This window comes from Tympanuchus pallidicinctus, unplaced genomic scaffold, assembly GCF_026119805.1.
Source record: "Tympanuchus pallidicinctus isolate F22 unplaced genomic scaffold, pur_lepc_1.0 scaffold5, whole genome shotgun sequence".
NCBI classification, from domain to species: Eukaryota; Metazoa; Chordata; class Aves; order Galliformes; family Phasianidae; genus Tympanuchus; species Tympanuchus pallidicinctus.
Genome location: NW_026294769.1, coordinates 69,514,254 through 69,527,505, shown reverse-complemented (window position 1 = coordinate 69,527,505; position 13,252 = coordinate 69,514,254). Strand labels below are relative to the sequence as shown.

The 13,252-nt window shown below is 40.0% G+C and overlaps 1 long non-coding RNA gene across 1 annotated transcript in view; it reads right to left on the bottom strand.

The window, feature by feature from the left end:
- Positions 1 to 4,866: 4,866 nt before the first annotated feature.
- The window catches only part of LOC128090872 (uncharacterized), a 34,551-nt gene continuing 26,165 nt past the window's right edge, over positions 4,867 to 13,252 (bottom strand). The window contains exons 3-4 of the long non-coding RNA XR_008211129.1: positions 5,893 to 6,042; positions 4,867 to 5,022 (exon numbers count right to left, since the gene is read on the bottom strand). This is a non-coding gene — a long non-coding RNA (uncharacterized LOC128090872). The remainder of the gene's footprint in view (positions 5,023 to 5,892; positions 6,043 to 13,252) is intronic.

Genomic DNA, 13,252 nt, shown 5'->3' with positions numbered 1-13,252 from the left:
GTACTGCAAAAATAAGTTACGAGCTAATGCTTGAGGTATTTCCTTTGTCCTGAAGTTACAGAAGTTCGATGGGTTTGACATCATTAACCAAATATCTGTAAATATGACTGTTGAACTGGGATATACATTCATAGACACTGGCCCTAGACTGAACTATCCGTTGTCATGTGTTCTGGTTTATTTTCTCTTTGCCCCTGTAAGCCACAAGTTCACCATCGTGACGTGATTCATCGATCATATCACTGAGATAATGTTCAATCTCAGAAGAACTTTCTAATGGACTAAAATGTTTAAGAGCTTTCTTGATTTCAGGACTATCAAGACTGTGTACAGAGGATGCTTTCTATTAGCCTTCTTCCTACCCTAACTATATCCTGCAGTTTGTATTCCACAGAAGCGATAAACTATTGGAATAGCAACATTTACATCCTTCAAATTTGGTGTTATTTTGGTAAGGAAAAAATGTATCCTTCACTTCAGTGAAGCTGCTTTCAGAATGACCAGACTGTATTAATTATCCTGATTTAAAACTGTATTCCATCTGAGGAGCCTCATAAGCATATGCTTGTCTTAAAATGGATGTTTAAACTCCATTGCAGTCAATTCTTAATGTGAGCACAAAATGCTCGGAGACTGTTTCAGGATAGATTACAGCTTAATTCAGGATAGTTGTGATATGTTCTGGCTACAGTGTTCATTCTGGCCCCTTTTTTAATGAAAATCTGCAGAAATGGTTCATCTGCTCTTACAGCAGCTGTTGAAGCTCTGCAATTTATAACCCAGTGTTTTAAAATAAATCAGCAGGAGTTGTAGCCTGTGAACCCTGTTAGGTGAGCACCTCAGGGAATCTATTTGGCTGTATACCCCAGGAAGGCAGCTACCAGAGGGGTAAATGTGAGCATGGGAGGTCGAGGTGGGGCTAAGCAGAGCCACCTCAAGCTGTACAATTCCCACCTCACATTCTGTGTGCTCCCATTTTCCTTGCCTCTGTCTCCAATCAGAAACAAAACTTTTATGCTTTTGCATCGAATAGGCCTGAATATTAAATCAAAATGCAGAGTCACTTGTGAAAGAAAACTCTGGTCTTGTTAGCTCTCATCAATCTTTTCCAACTGCCTTTCTATTGAGATCTCTCTGCTCTGATGTGCAGAAGTCAGACGCAGGAAAAGGTGGATGAAAAACTGCCTCCCAAGTGCTTTTATGGCTTTGAAATCATAGTTTATTTTTCCACCTTTTTCTCCCACTTTGTGATGATCACTATTATGTCTTTTTCCTACATCTTTCTAACAGAATAGTTGAGCAAGTTATCTGAAACCTATTATTATTCCTCTGCACTTTTTAAGGAATAACGTTCATTTAAAAATTCAAAGTGGCAACCTCCATCTGTGGCTCTGTGGGGCTCAGGGCTATAAACACAGAAGTTTCACTTAGCTATTCATTTCTAAGCAAGATAAAATACAGCTTATTTAGGTCACTGTGCACTTTTTTTTAGTTTTCCTTTTTGTGTGAGATATAGATTCAAAACAAAACTGTTTGCCACTAATTTCAGTCTTTCATGCTGTACTGTACATGAATTACAAACTACATATCAAGGCTTTTCTAGGGCTAGCTATCACTCTGCTATTTGAACATCTTTTCCATCATCCAAAAACTTGGGAAGGGTTAATCTGGGTCAATCTACTCAGCTTGAGAAAACCTGTGATCTTATCACAGGTTAAAATAGAAATGAAAACAAAACAAAACAAAACAAAAAAAAACAATATAAGCTCTTGTTTGGTTTTTCAGGATGCTTTACAAGGGTTTTGTTATGAGCTGCTATTGCTAGCTAAAAAGCAGGTGCCTTTGTCTATGCAGCTTTTTATCTGGAAAACTCCAGATAAACTGGAATAAGAAGTAAGTCTTTGTTCTCTTGAGTATGGCAGTGTAGGCATACCACACCTACTTCAGCAGGTACGAGGCTAAAAATTGTAGAAGACGACTTCTATATTTACTTAATTTCATAAGCAAGAAAAAGTCCACATCAGCTAGCACATTTAGGGAGCTGCTGTGAGGAAGTGAAATCAAACATATCTGTTTGTACTTTACTTGGAAAGACTCAGATGATTTTGGTCCTCCTTGTGGCAACCCACAGCCTCAGCGTAATTCTTGGAGTCCACGAATCTCCCTCCTGCTTAGATCAGCACACACAAGTTGTGCTACAAAACCCTTAGGTATGAACAATGAAAGTAGACTTTTCATAGAGAATGAACCCTACCCCTGGAGTCTCAAGCCAAGTGTAAGAGATGGAAGAAGAAGCAACACTCCATGTCAGGTAAGAATGGCTGTTACAAGGCCATTTATGAAGCAAGATCCTGAAAATCTATGAAATTACGTGTCTAAAGCTGCACTGTTCACCAGCCTTTGACCCTGGAATGTACAGAAATTTGTTTCAAAGTAGTCGCATGTCATAGAATCATAGAATCATTAAGGTTGGAAAAGACTTCTAAGATCATATAGTCCAGCCATCCACCTACCACCAATATTCCCCACTAAACCATGTCCCTAAGTACCAAATCTACGTTTCTTGAATGTCTTCAGGGATAGTGACTCCCCCACCTCTCTGGACAGCCCATTGCAATGCCTCACCACTTTTGAAGAAGAAATTTTTCATAATACCTAACCTGAACCGCCCGAGCACAACTTAAAGGCTATTACCTCTCATTCCATCACTGTTACCTAGGAGAAGAGGCAGACTACAACCTCTCCACAACCTCATATCAGGGAGCAGTAGAGAGTGATAAGGTCTCCCCTGAGCTTTCTCTTCTCCAGACTGAAAAATCCCCAGGCAGGTTTTTTTGTGCTTCCTTCTCTTCTTGTCTTCATTGAAATATTATTTTTCATTAAAAATCTGCTGTATTTCTGTATTATCATCATGCTACCAAGGATATATGCTGGAGCTGGGCTTTATAATAATAATAGCAAGAGTTGGCAACAGCAAGTGTTTCAGAAGCGACCGGATCTGTCTTGGCACACCTCTAGTTTAAAAAATACCTCACTGCAATTAATTAGCTGGAATCTGAGAGCTTCCAGAAGGAAAATTTTATGAGTTATCTCTTTCCTCTGGGAAGTAATCATTCAAGCCAAATCGCTGTTAACTGACATATTCACTCCTGAATTCTTTCAACTCAGCATCCACCTAGACTGTTTTCTCTCTTCACAGGAGAAGTGCCTGTGGAAAGTTATGCACTTTTATCCATTTCTTTCAGATTCTTTTCATATTTTTTTTTTCCTGAAAAAAAAGAGAGAAAAAAGTATGTTTAATGTTGATGTCACTGCTCTTGATACCAAAGTTTTCACTGCCTGCAGAACAGATGGAGAGTTACAGTGCCAGCAGGGCAAACTTCCCTCACCTCACAGTGCTCTTCCTTCCTTCATTAAAGCCAGCAGAAAGAATCTCTTCTACACCAGACTTAGAAATGGATTTGCTGGCATGACAAACATTTCCCCACTGCCCCTTCTCTGTGGAGAACAATGTCCACTTTATTCCCTCAGTTCTCCTCAGTAACATCAGCAGTAGAAGAGCCTATAGTTTGGTGCAGACCTCCAGCCAGCACCTCTGTCAAGACAGCTGTCTCAGCCAACGCCTCCTCTGTCACCCTCCATCTTTGGTTCTTCTGTTTTGTAGAAAACTTACAGCAGGGCCTAGGAAGGTGGGTTAGGCTCTAAGCCTATGAATCCATCTCCTTGTCCACATGGAAGGAGGGGAACCACCTAGGTACTCTCCTCTGTCCTACAACAGCTTTGCCAGAACACCATTTCAACACATCAGGAAGGGCTGCACCCAGCTCCTCTTCTCCAGGAAGTGCTCCTTAATTACATTCACAGAATTGGATGGGAAATTTCCAGAAACCTTCCTGATTGCTTCTATGACTTCTCTCCTGATTTACTGCAAGAGGCCATTATGGCTTTAAAGGCATTTCCATATTTTGCTTTCAGATCCATGAAGTGTGACTTCTGCAAAAATCTGACATTTCCTTTATCCCTCAAAGATCACCGAGGGCTCTTTAGGTTCAAGTCAGGCAAGCCATAGTTACTGGAAGAATCATAACTAGCTATTCTCAACAGAATGATTAACAACAGGATTGATATTGTCAATAGTTCTGTTTCCTGTTGTACATGGGCAATAGATTTCACTAGAATCTGTCTTTGTATATAGGATGTTTCTTTATCAAGCCATGCTTTTTCCTCTAAACCTAGGAAGGATACAGTATCGTTGCAATATAAATTTTTAAATATACCCTGTATGAAAGCAAACTGATTTCCTGTCTGACTTGTTCATCTATTACCTAGAGAGGAAGAAAGTGAAGCTCTTACTTGTTATGTAACCTGATTTTTATGCATGAAACCACACTGCAAGTGCTTGAGTGTGAAAAAAAACTTGGGAAAGAGCTATAGTAAACTAGGAGGAACTGAACACATAGGTTGGATTCCATCAGGAAATCTTAACTATCCACAGCACATGGCACAAAATGTCACACACTTAATTCCTGTTTAATTTATGCAACAATCAATTATGGCTATAAGAGAGAGGATGAGCAACCTGAAAAGAATTAGGCAATTCCCTTGCTTACAGGCTTTTTATTTTCAAACAACTATGGGCTGAACCCCTACTCCAGAATTAAACTGAGTTTTAACCTCATCTAGCAGATAAATGACTTTTTTTTGTTTTTACTCTTTTGCCTGGAGTAACTGGAAAATTTGGAAGGGTCAGCAGGCAAAGAAAACATTTTCAAGCTGAAAAGTAATGATTTAATATGCTAAACATCAAGAGAGACCTTATTTTTCCATGCTGTAGTCAGCATGCATCTATTTACTTACCTCAGGGCTAACAAGTAAAAGCATTACTAAATGAGGGCTGGTGCAGTTCATGCTATCTTTGCACTATATGAGAGTGACAGAGAAGAAGGGAAAAGCGTATTTTATATTCTGCAAAAGCAGATGTTCATTTTTCTCAGCTTGGCTCTGGTTCTTCAATATCAGACCCTAAAAAAAAGCACGAGAGACATGAACTCTCTTTTCTCAGAGAATGTATGTCCTGCCTACCATCACTTTGCAGGATTGGTGTCTCAGATTAGATCTCATACCGTATTTAATTTTAGAGCATATAGATGTATATTCATATAATCCCTCTCCACATTATAGGTCTGTGATTACACTCAGAAGATGTTCACAGTGAGGGATCTCCCCATGATTCTACAGACAAAACAAGACATGATTCATTTTAAGTCAAGAGGAAACTTTCTACTCACAGAAATGAGGACTACATTAGATTTGGAAATACTCATCACTCAAAACAGGTTTAAATATCCTTCAGCTGGTTTCATACTAAAGGAAATTATCAGATTTTCATCATTTTTATGCTTGCAGCTTAGGCTCCCAGCGTAGATAACTACATGCCTTAAACTTAAAGGCTGCCCATGAGTTGATAACAGTTGTTATCCATGCTTAATTGGATAAATTAAAACATAGCCAAAAACCAACTGCTAACCACTTAAAGTAGAAACTGCACTCACAAAGAATAACCAACAGTGGTCAGGGTATTAAGCAGCTATCAAACTTTTCCAGCAAGGTGTCTATTTCTTCATCGCAGTCTGCCACAAGGATCATCAGGAGGCTGAGGCACCCCCTGTGAAGGCAGGCTGAGAGAGGAGGGGTTGTTTAGACTGGAGAAGAGTTGGTCCTGGGGAGACCTCATTGCAGCCTTCCAGCGCCTAAAGAAGTGTTTGTCTGTGACTGGAAATTTTGAAGACCCTCTTGGACTCCAAAAAAAGAAGAACTTGGCAGGCCTTAAGGGAATCTGTGGAGTATCCTATGGGAGGTTACTGATTCCATCTTTGAACTCGGTACACTTACACTTTAGGAAGGCTGCAAATTTGAATTTGGGGATTCTTCATGCTGGTGAATCACTAAGTTGAGACTTGATAGAGAAAGGTCCAGTTCTCAATCTGTCATAAAATTCCTGCAGGATTCTGGACTAGCTGTTTGGTCTTTGTGGCTCAGAGTCTAGGCCAAAAAATAAAAATAATACCAGATCTTACTCTGTATCTCATTTATTGTGTAATTTCATAGGAAGTGTCATGAGATTGAGACTAGCTTTCACTAACCTTTATACATCTGTTTGCATTCTGAATACACAATATATTCATTTCCACGTAGCCTTGATCTTTCCTCTAATGTATATGAATAGCTGATAAACAGAGGGATGAGGCTTGGCACCTCTTGTAAACTGAAATTAAGAATTCAGCTGTTGAGCTGAGCCCCTGGAGCCAAAGCCTTTAGCATGCTTTCAGGTCTACTCTATACTTGTTGTCTGTTTCCTTTTAATTCAGACACTTTAATCCAAACACTGACTGATGCAAGGATATATGGAATCTAAGGACATCTGGTTAACAGCTATCAGCATAAGAGACAAAGATAACGGGCAAAGATAAGAGACAGGGGAAACAATAAATTAAACATCTAGATATACAAGCCCTAAGGACAAGATGAGATAACAGACAACAGCAAAGTCTGGAAATCTCAGGTCACTGTCTGAGGGGCCACTGACGAAATGATTCAAAGCCTTGAGGCAGTTCAGCCAGAACTTAGTGACTGATAAGAAGATAGGAAACATGTCCCATAGGAAAGAGACAACTGATTGTAGGATATTTGAAAGGATTTGAGGGGTTGCATTAAGCTGCTTATAGGATGCTTTGAGGGGATTTGGGGAATGTGTGAAAATTATTATGGGACAGTTTGATAAAAGCCAAATGTGGAAAAGGCAAGGATCAGTAATGATCATGCTGGAACTGGAACATGGGAAAATGGAAACATGAGAACTGCTGTCTGTCCTTTCTTATTATTAAATCCTATTCCCATTTCCTGTGTGACATCACTCTCTGTGCTGTTTGATGTGCTCCTGAAGTTCAAGCTGGCCTAGCCAGACAGCACCTGGAATGACAGGAGGTTAAAGCTGGTGATTAGATCAGTGATTAGGGCCTGAATTTGTGCTTAGTTACTTAAAAGTATGTATGAACATAAGATAATCTCAGTCCCAATCATCTGGAAAGGAGGAACAGGATCAAACCATCTGCATGTGCTGGTGTACTTCATACCTCTCCCAGCTTGCTCCTGTGGCCTCTCCATTACACAGAAGGCCTTACTAAAATAGATAGTAACCACTAATTTGTCTCAAATCGAGTGTTCAAATAACAGATAACAGATGTCTGGTTCAACAGCTGAAGGCCAGTTACTTGAGCATGTGCTGAAAACTATAATTATGAGTCAGTGATTTTGCCCCATCAATACTGAGCAGCCCAAGAGCCCCTTCAGCTCTCCTTCATGGCAGCAAGCTATACAACAGGATCTCCCCTGGAGTAGGAATGCCTCTCAATGTTATGCTTGCACAGAAATTCTTTACATCTTGATGTCAGGAGACTCCTTGCTGATACAGACCAGTAAGTGGCTTATTATTTGTTATAAGTTTGTTAGTTTTGCTAATATTATATCTTTGGTTGATTGTGGCCATATAATCCCTTAGATATAAACTGATGATCAAATCTGGGAGTAGAAGTGGATTAAGCTATACCCAGCTACCCAGCTATACCCAGCCTCCACTGAAGAGGAGTTCAGAAAGCAAGAGGATTCACTGTGAACCTCAGGACTCAACAAGAAGGTCTCCTGGATGACCCTCTTTACAGTTAATAATCAAGTGTACTTTACCATCTAAAACCTTGTTAAGTTGCTGTCTTAATTACAATTAAGCTTTGTCAAATCACAGTATTCTGTCAGTAAATATATTGCTGCTTCTCTCATAAGAGAGTAGCTTCCATCTGTGACAGCTGGTAGTGTTAGCATGGCTGCCTTTGTCCCTGCTGGCTGGTGCACTTGGACATCTACCTGCTCTGTGGTTGTGCATCTTTGATATGATCTCACTGTGGTTACTTGCTGGACCTACAAATGGTAACAGCAGCAGACTTAAGCTGTGGATGAAGAGGGAGAGTGAAATTATGGCTGGGTGGGCAGCTGGCAGATGTCCAACAATAATTACATTGTAGTTTTGTGATATGATACTGAGCTCTGGCTATGGAAAAGCAGCTTGAAGGGTGTTCTGTAGCAGTGTGATCCTGAGCATATCATTTTGTGCACACAGACATCCACTTCTGCATTAGAAGAGGTGCTGGTAGATCTGAATTCCTTTAGGTAGAATTTGAAGATTTGCTGCTGAAAAAGACTGAATGTAGGATAGTAATAATATTAGTATCTGAGCAGCTCTATTTTTTGATACTGTCTCAGCTCAGAATGGTGCAGTCACATGAGTAAGTGAAGAGGTGTTGTTTTGAGCATTCACATTTCTGAAGAATACAGGATAGTGGTTAGATCAGGACCTGCTTTATCTGAATGTCACATATCCTTGCCCAGTGAAATGAGTTAAACTCAACAAAACTAATTGTGCATGAGTAATTATGCCTCAGTAGGATTCAAGGTCATACAAGCTTATGAGAGTGAAGTGGCTGTTAGAGCCTGTGAAATGAAAGTCACCTTGAGGTTGTCTTGCTGGTTTAGGGGGAGTTCATGATTAGTGACAGTTTTGAGTATATATAATGAGTTTTTTTTCATATAGGAAACAACATAGCAGAGCTGAAAGGGTAGCATGCTCTCATGAGAAAGAACTCTGGAAAGCCTTTTCAAATAGATGGAAAAATAGAAAGCATATTTTCCTAACACCAGGTGTTACAGAAAGTTTGGCTCAAAATTTTCTTCTTTGGCACTATGTGTTTCCAGTACTGGAATTATGAGTCTTACTAATGGCACAAACATCATGCTGATATCTCCAGGTTGTCATATTAATCAACTGAAAAAATACATGGTTCGTATCTCTTTTTTTTCCCCCTCTTTATCACTGTTTTTACTTCCTCCAGCTAATTGTAGTCTCTTTCTTGTCTATGCATGCTTTCATGCTCCAGCTTCTTAACAGTGATTCTGTTTTTAAAGAATAGATGCAGCATTCTTTTTCTGTGGACAGGAGCCTTTTTCATTTGAAATGACCTTGTTTCTGTCTCAATTCATTTCATGCATCAGTTTAGAAGACACTACAGAGAGTTGGATGAGCAAATGGTCAGGTGAAATACAATAAATCTCACAGACCTTTTCTAGTTATTATTCAACTTTCGAAAGGACATATATCCTCACACCGTAAATGGGAAAGTCCAAGGGCTTACTTACTCTGTTGCAAATGTGTTTTGTTGCCTTGCATACCCTCTTGCATTTAAATCCCCCTACTTATTTTAGACAGCAGAAATGAGAACACCACTTATGGTGTCTACCTTGTAGAAAAGATATGTGCAAGATTCTGTGAGATCCTTTAAATGCAGTAGAAGTGTGTAGCTGTTATTATAGAAATAGACTGAATACTTTCTGCACAGACATTGTGTTATTATTAAGCAAATTTTTTCTTGTTGTAATCGAACAAGAAATTCTAAGTGTATAAACTGTAAACAGCACACACCTCACTGACAACTAATGGTAAATCTAAAGATTTTGGTTTCAGACAGTTCATACTTTTAAAAATCTGTCTTCCCCTCCATCTCCTGGAATTCCCCTAAATACAGCTCACATTTGATGCTCCCTCCATCAGTTTTATCTTACCACCATGAGACCACCATGGGAAGGTGTTCCCCTATCACAGTGTCAGAAACCCCGTCCATGTATGAAGCAATTGACAAAGAAAATGAAAGCAAAATTAATCAAAGTATTTTTCCTATGTCTTCGTGCCTCCTAGGTGGATTATTTTCTCTCTAGTAAACCAGAAGCTGTGTGTAAAACTTTCCTTGCAAGATAAATGAAGATGGCGAAACTGGATGCTGAGTGATGAGCTCTATTTTCGGCTTTTTCTCTTCCCCCAAGAGGAGCACCATCATTCTTTCTAATTTCATAGAATCATGGAATGGCCTGGATTGAAAGGACCTCAATGGTCATCTAGTTTCAAACCCCTGCTGTTGGCAGGGTCACCAACCACTAGATAATTTTAGTGAAAACAGCCAACAAGGTCGGGTGTGGTGTGCAAAGAACTGACAGATGTCTCCAATAAGAGAACAAATCAGAAGTGTCTGCTTACAAAGGCTGCTCTGAAAGTAATGCCTCTTATTTTATTAGATGTGCTCATGACATCAGAGGAGCATGTTGGTGGTATGACAGAAGAGGCTGAATCTTCCTAACAGTATTCCATTACATTTTGTTGCTGTATGACAGATGGCAGCAGAGGGGCACTCTGACAAAATGGCATCTGACATGGAAGTTTGTATGACACAAATGTCCGGAATTTAATCCATTGACATTCATTGACACCTGCTGAGCATTTATGGAGACCAAACAGTGGATGTGAGAACAGTGAGGTGGTGAGTGATGTGTTTCAGCAGTGGCACCAGCAACATGAAAAACAAGTCACGTAGCAGATGGCCATAACAGATTCTTAAGAGCATGGTATGCAAGTTCTTGTTCATCACTGGTGAAAATTTTTAGATGATTATGATGAAGGTGTTGAAAAATAGTGTTTTGTAACTGAGAATTTTGCTCTATCAAATATTATTATGTTATTATATGTTATGTTATTATATGTTATATGTTATATATATATATATGTATATATATAACATATATATTATATGTTATATGTTATTATGTTATTATATGTTATTGTGCTCGTTGATCTGTTGTAATTTCCATGGAAATAAATAGGAGGCATTACTTTGGGAGGACCTATGTAGATCATAAGGATGGAACCTCAGAAAAGAACAGGAATTGGAGAATTTCTCATGAAATTTCTCCTTTGCTAAGTCTGTAGCCCAGCACATGACTTTTTAAAACAGTCATCTATGTGTCGGTTTAAGACACAGCCATTTTAAGCCACATCCATTCCAGCCTCTTACTGAGACTTACCCTGCCCATAAAAAAGAAAAAATCAACAAAGCTACAAAGTCCTAGAATAAAGAATTCAACAAATCTTAAGTGCCTTGCAGGCCAGAAAACACCAGTCTGAAAGGTCTTCTGACTAACAGTCAGTATATTTATTTCTCTTTTTGCCTGAGGTAGCAGACCCTTTGTCCAGAAAGCAGCAGGTGTCTAAATACTTGCTGCTGTCAGTAGAATGAGTTATTATTTAAAGCTGCTTGAAGGTAGTCAGACTTTTATTCTCTTTTACTGTAGAGGTGAGGGCTTTGTGAGGCTTTAAAAAACTCATAACTTCTTCACATACCAGAAGAAACACTCTGCTCTGAGTAAGAGGTATGAGGGATAACTTTCAGAGAGTCACTGAGTCTGCCTGGGAACTCTGGATATTATCTAATGTAGATCTGCCTTTTTCAAGGACAATCAAAGTGGGTTGTTGAAGGCTGTGTCCACCTGTGTTTCAAATATCTCCAAAGGTGCAGATTCCACAACCTCTCTATGCAGTCTGCTCCAATGTTTGACCACCCTCACACTGAAAAGCTCTGTTTTTTTCTTGTTTTTAACTGAAATTTCATGTTTCTCAACTCAGATTGTGCCCATTTCAGCCTGTCCAGTCACTAGACATCACTGAAAAGAGTCTGGTTTGATCTGTTCTTCCTGTCAGATAAGATCCCTCAAGCCTTCTCTTCTCCAGGATAAGCAGTCACAGCTCTCTCAGCCACTGTTTTTATTCTCCAACCCCTTATCCATCCTCATGGCCATTCAGTGCACTTACTACAGCATTTTCATGTACCTCCTGTACTAAGAAACACAGAGCCAAGCACAGGGGAAGGATCACCTCCCTTGACCTGGTAGTGACAATATGCCTAATGCTGCCCAGAAGGCTGGTGGCTTTTTCTGCATGGGCACACTGCTGAATTATGTGCAATTTGGCATTCAGGGGGATACATTGCCTTGCACATTTGTTTTCTAGCCTGTCAGCCCTCAGTATGTACTGATGCACAAGGCTGCATCTGAACTTTGTGAGGTTTCTGCCAGGTCATTTCTCCAGCCTGTCCCTCAGGATGGCAACCTAACGCTCAGGTCTGTCAACTGCTCTTCCTAATTTTGTATCATTTTCAAACTGGCTAAGGGTGCATTCTGACACATCATCCTTTCTGGTACCTAAAAGGGGCCTACAGGAAAGCTGGAGAAGGACTCCTTATCAAGGAGTCTAGTGACAGGTTTTCCTCCATTACTTTCCCAACGATTGAGGTAAAACTTCCTGACCTCTAATTCCTTGAATCCTCGTTGGAGACAGGAGTGATGTATTTGCTTTCTTACAGTAAGCAGAACTTCTCACAGCCATGAAAGAAGATTGGCAATGGACTAGCAATGATGTCAGGCATGTCCCTCAGCACTCATGACTGCATTCCATCAAGTCCTGAGTTTTGTAGGCCTCTTAATATTCCCTGACTTGGTCCACCTCTACCGAGGGCAAACCTTCATTTCCCCAGACTTTTTCTTCCATGGACCTGGTAGTTTTGAAGGGCAGTCTTATCAGGGAAGAAAGCAATGAATACCTCATCCTTTTCTGTGTTATTTTTCAACAGATCTCATGCTGCATTATTATTGCTGCTGATACATCTGTAGAATCCCTTCCTGCCACCATCAAAATCCCTCATTCTATTCAACCCAGAGGGGAATTTTGGCTTTTCTACTTATTATAGAGAGAGGTCATTTGTTTTCAGAAGGTTCTTGGATAACTCATCCATATTTCAAAGGTAGCATGTCAAATGGTGCTTTTCCTTTCCTAGAGAAGAGGTTGAACACACTGACTGGGACTCAGCAGAAGCTGGAAGATGCTGTCTCTAAGAGACAAGATGCTGTCAGTATAAGGCCTTAAAGTGTGGCAGCACTGCCTGCCAAAAACAAAATGCAGGAATGGCTGGAGATAGACACCATGGCATTCCAGAACATGCTCCATCTCTCCGTCTGAATCTTCAAATCATCCTGAATGCAGTCTTCAGAACTTGTTGTCCAGACTGCCAGCCTGACTGTTCTTCATAACTTCTGGTGAAGGAGTTGCCAAGCCGTAATAGCAGCTCAGAGGCCAGTTCTCTGACTTTGATCATCAAACCATGATGTTCAACCCTGAGACTTCTCATTTAAGTACTTTCGACTTCTTAGATCCACTTTGAAGCCTCCTTCTTATAAACATTAATTACATGCCATGTGCAGTGTTTGAAACATAATGCAAACATGAGCAGCTAAGGAAACAGTGCTTTAACATGACTTTTTCAGAATG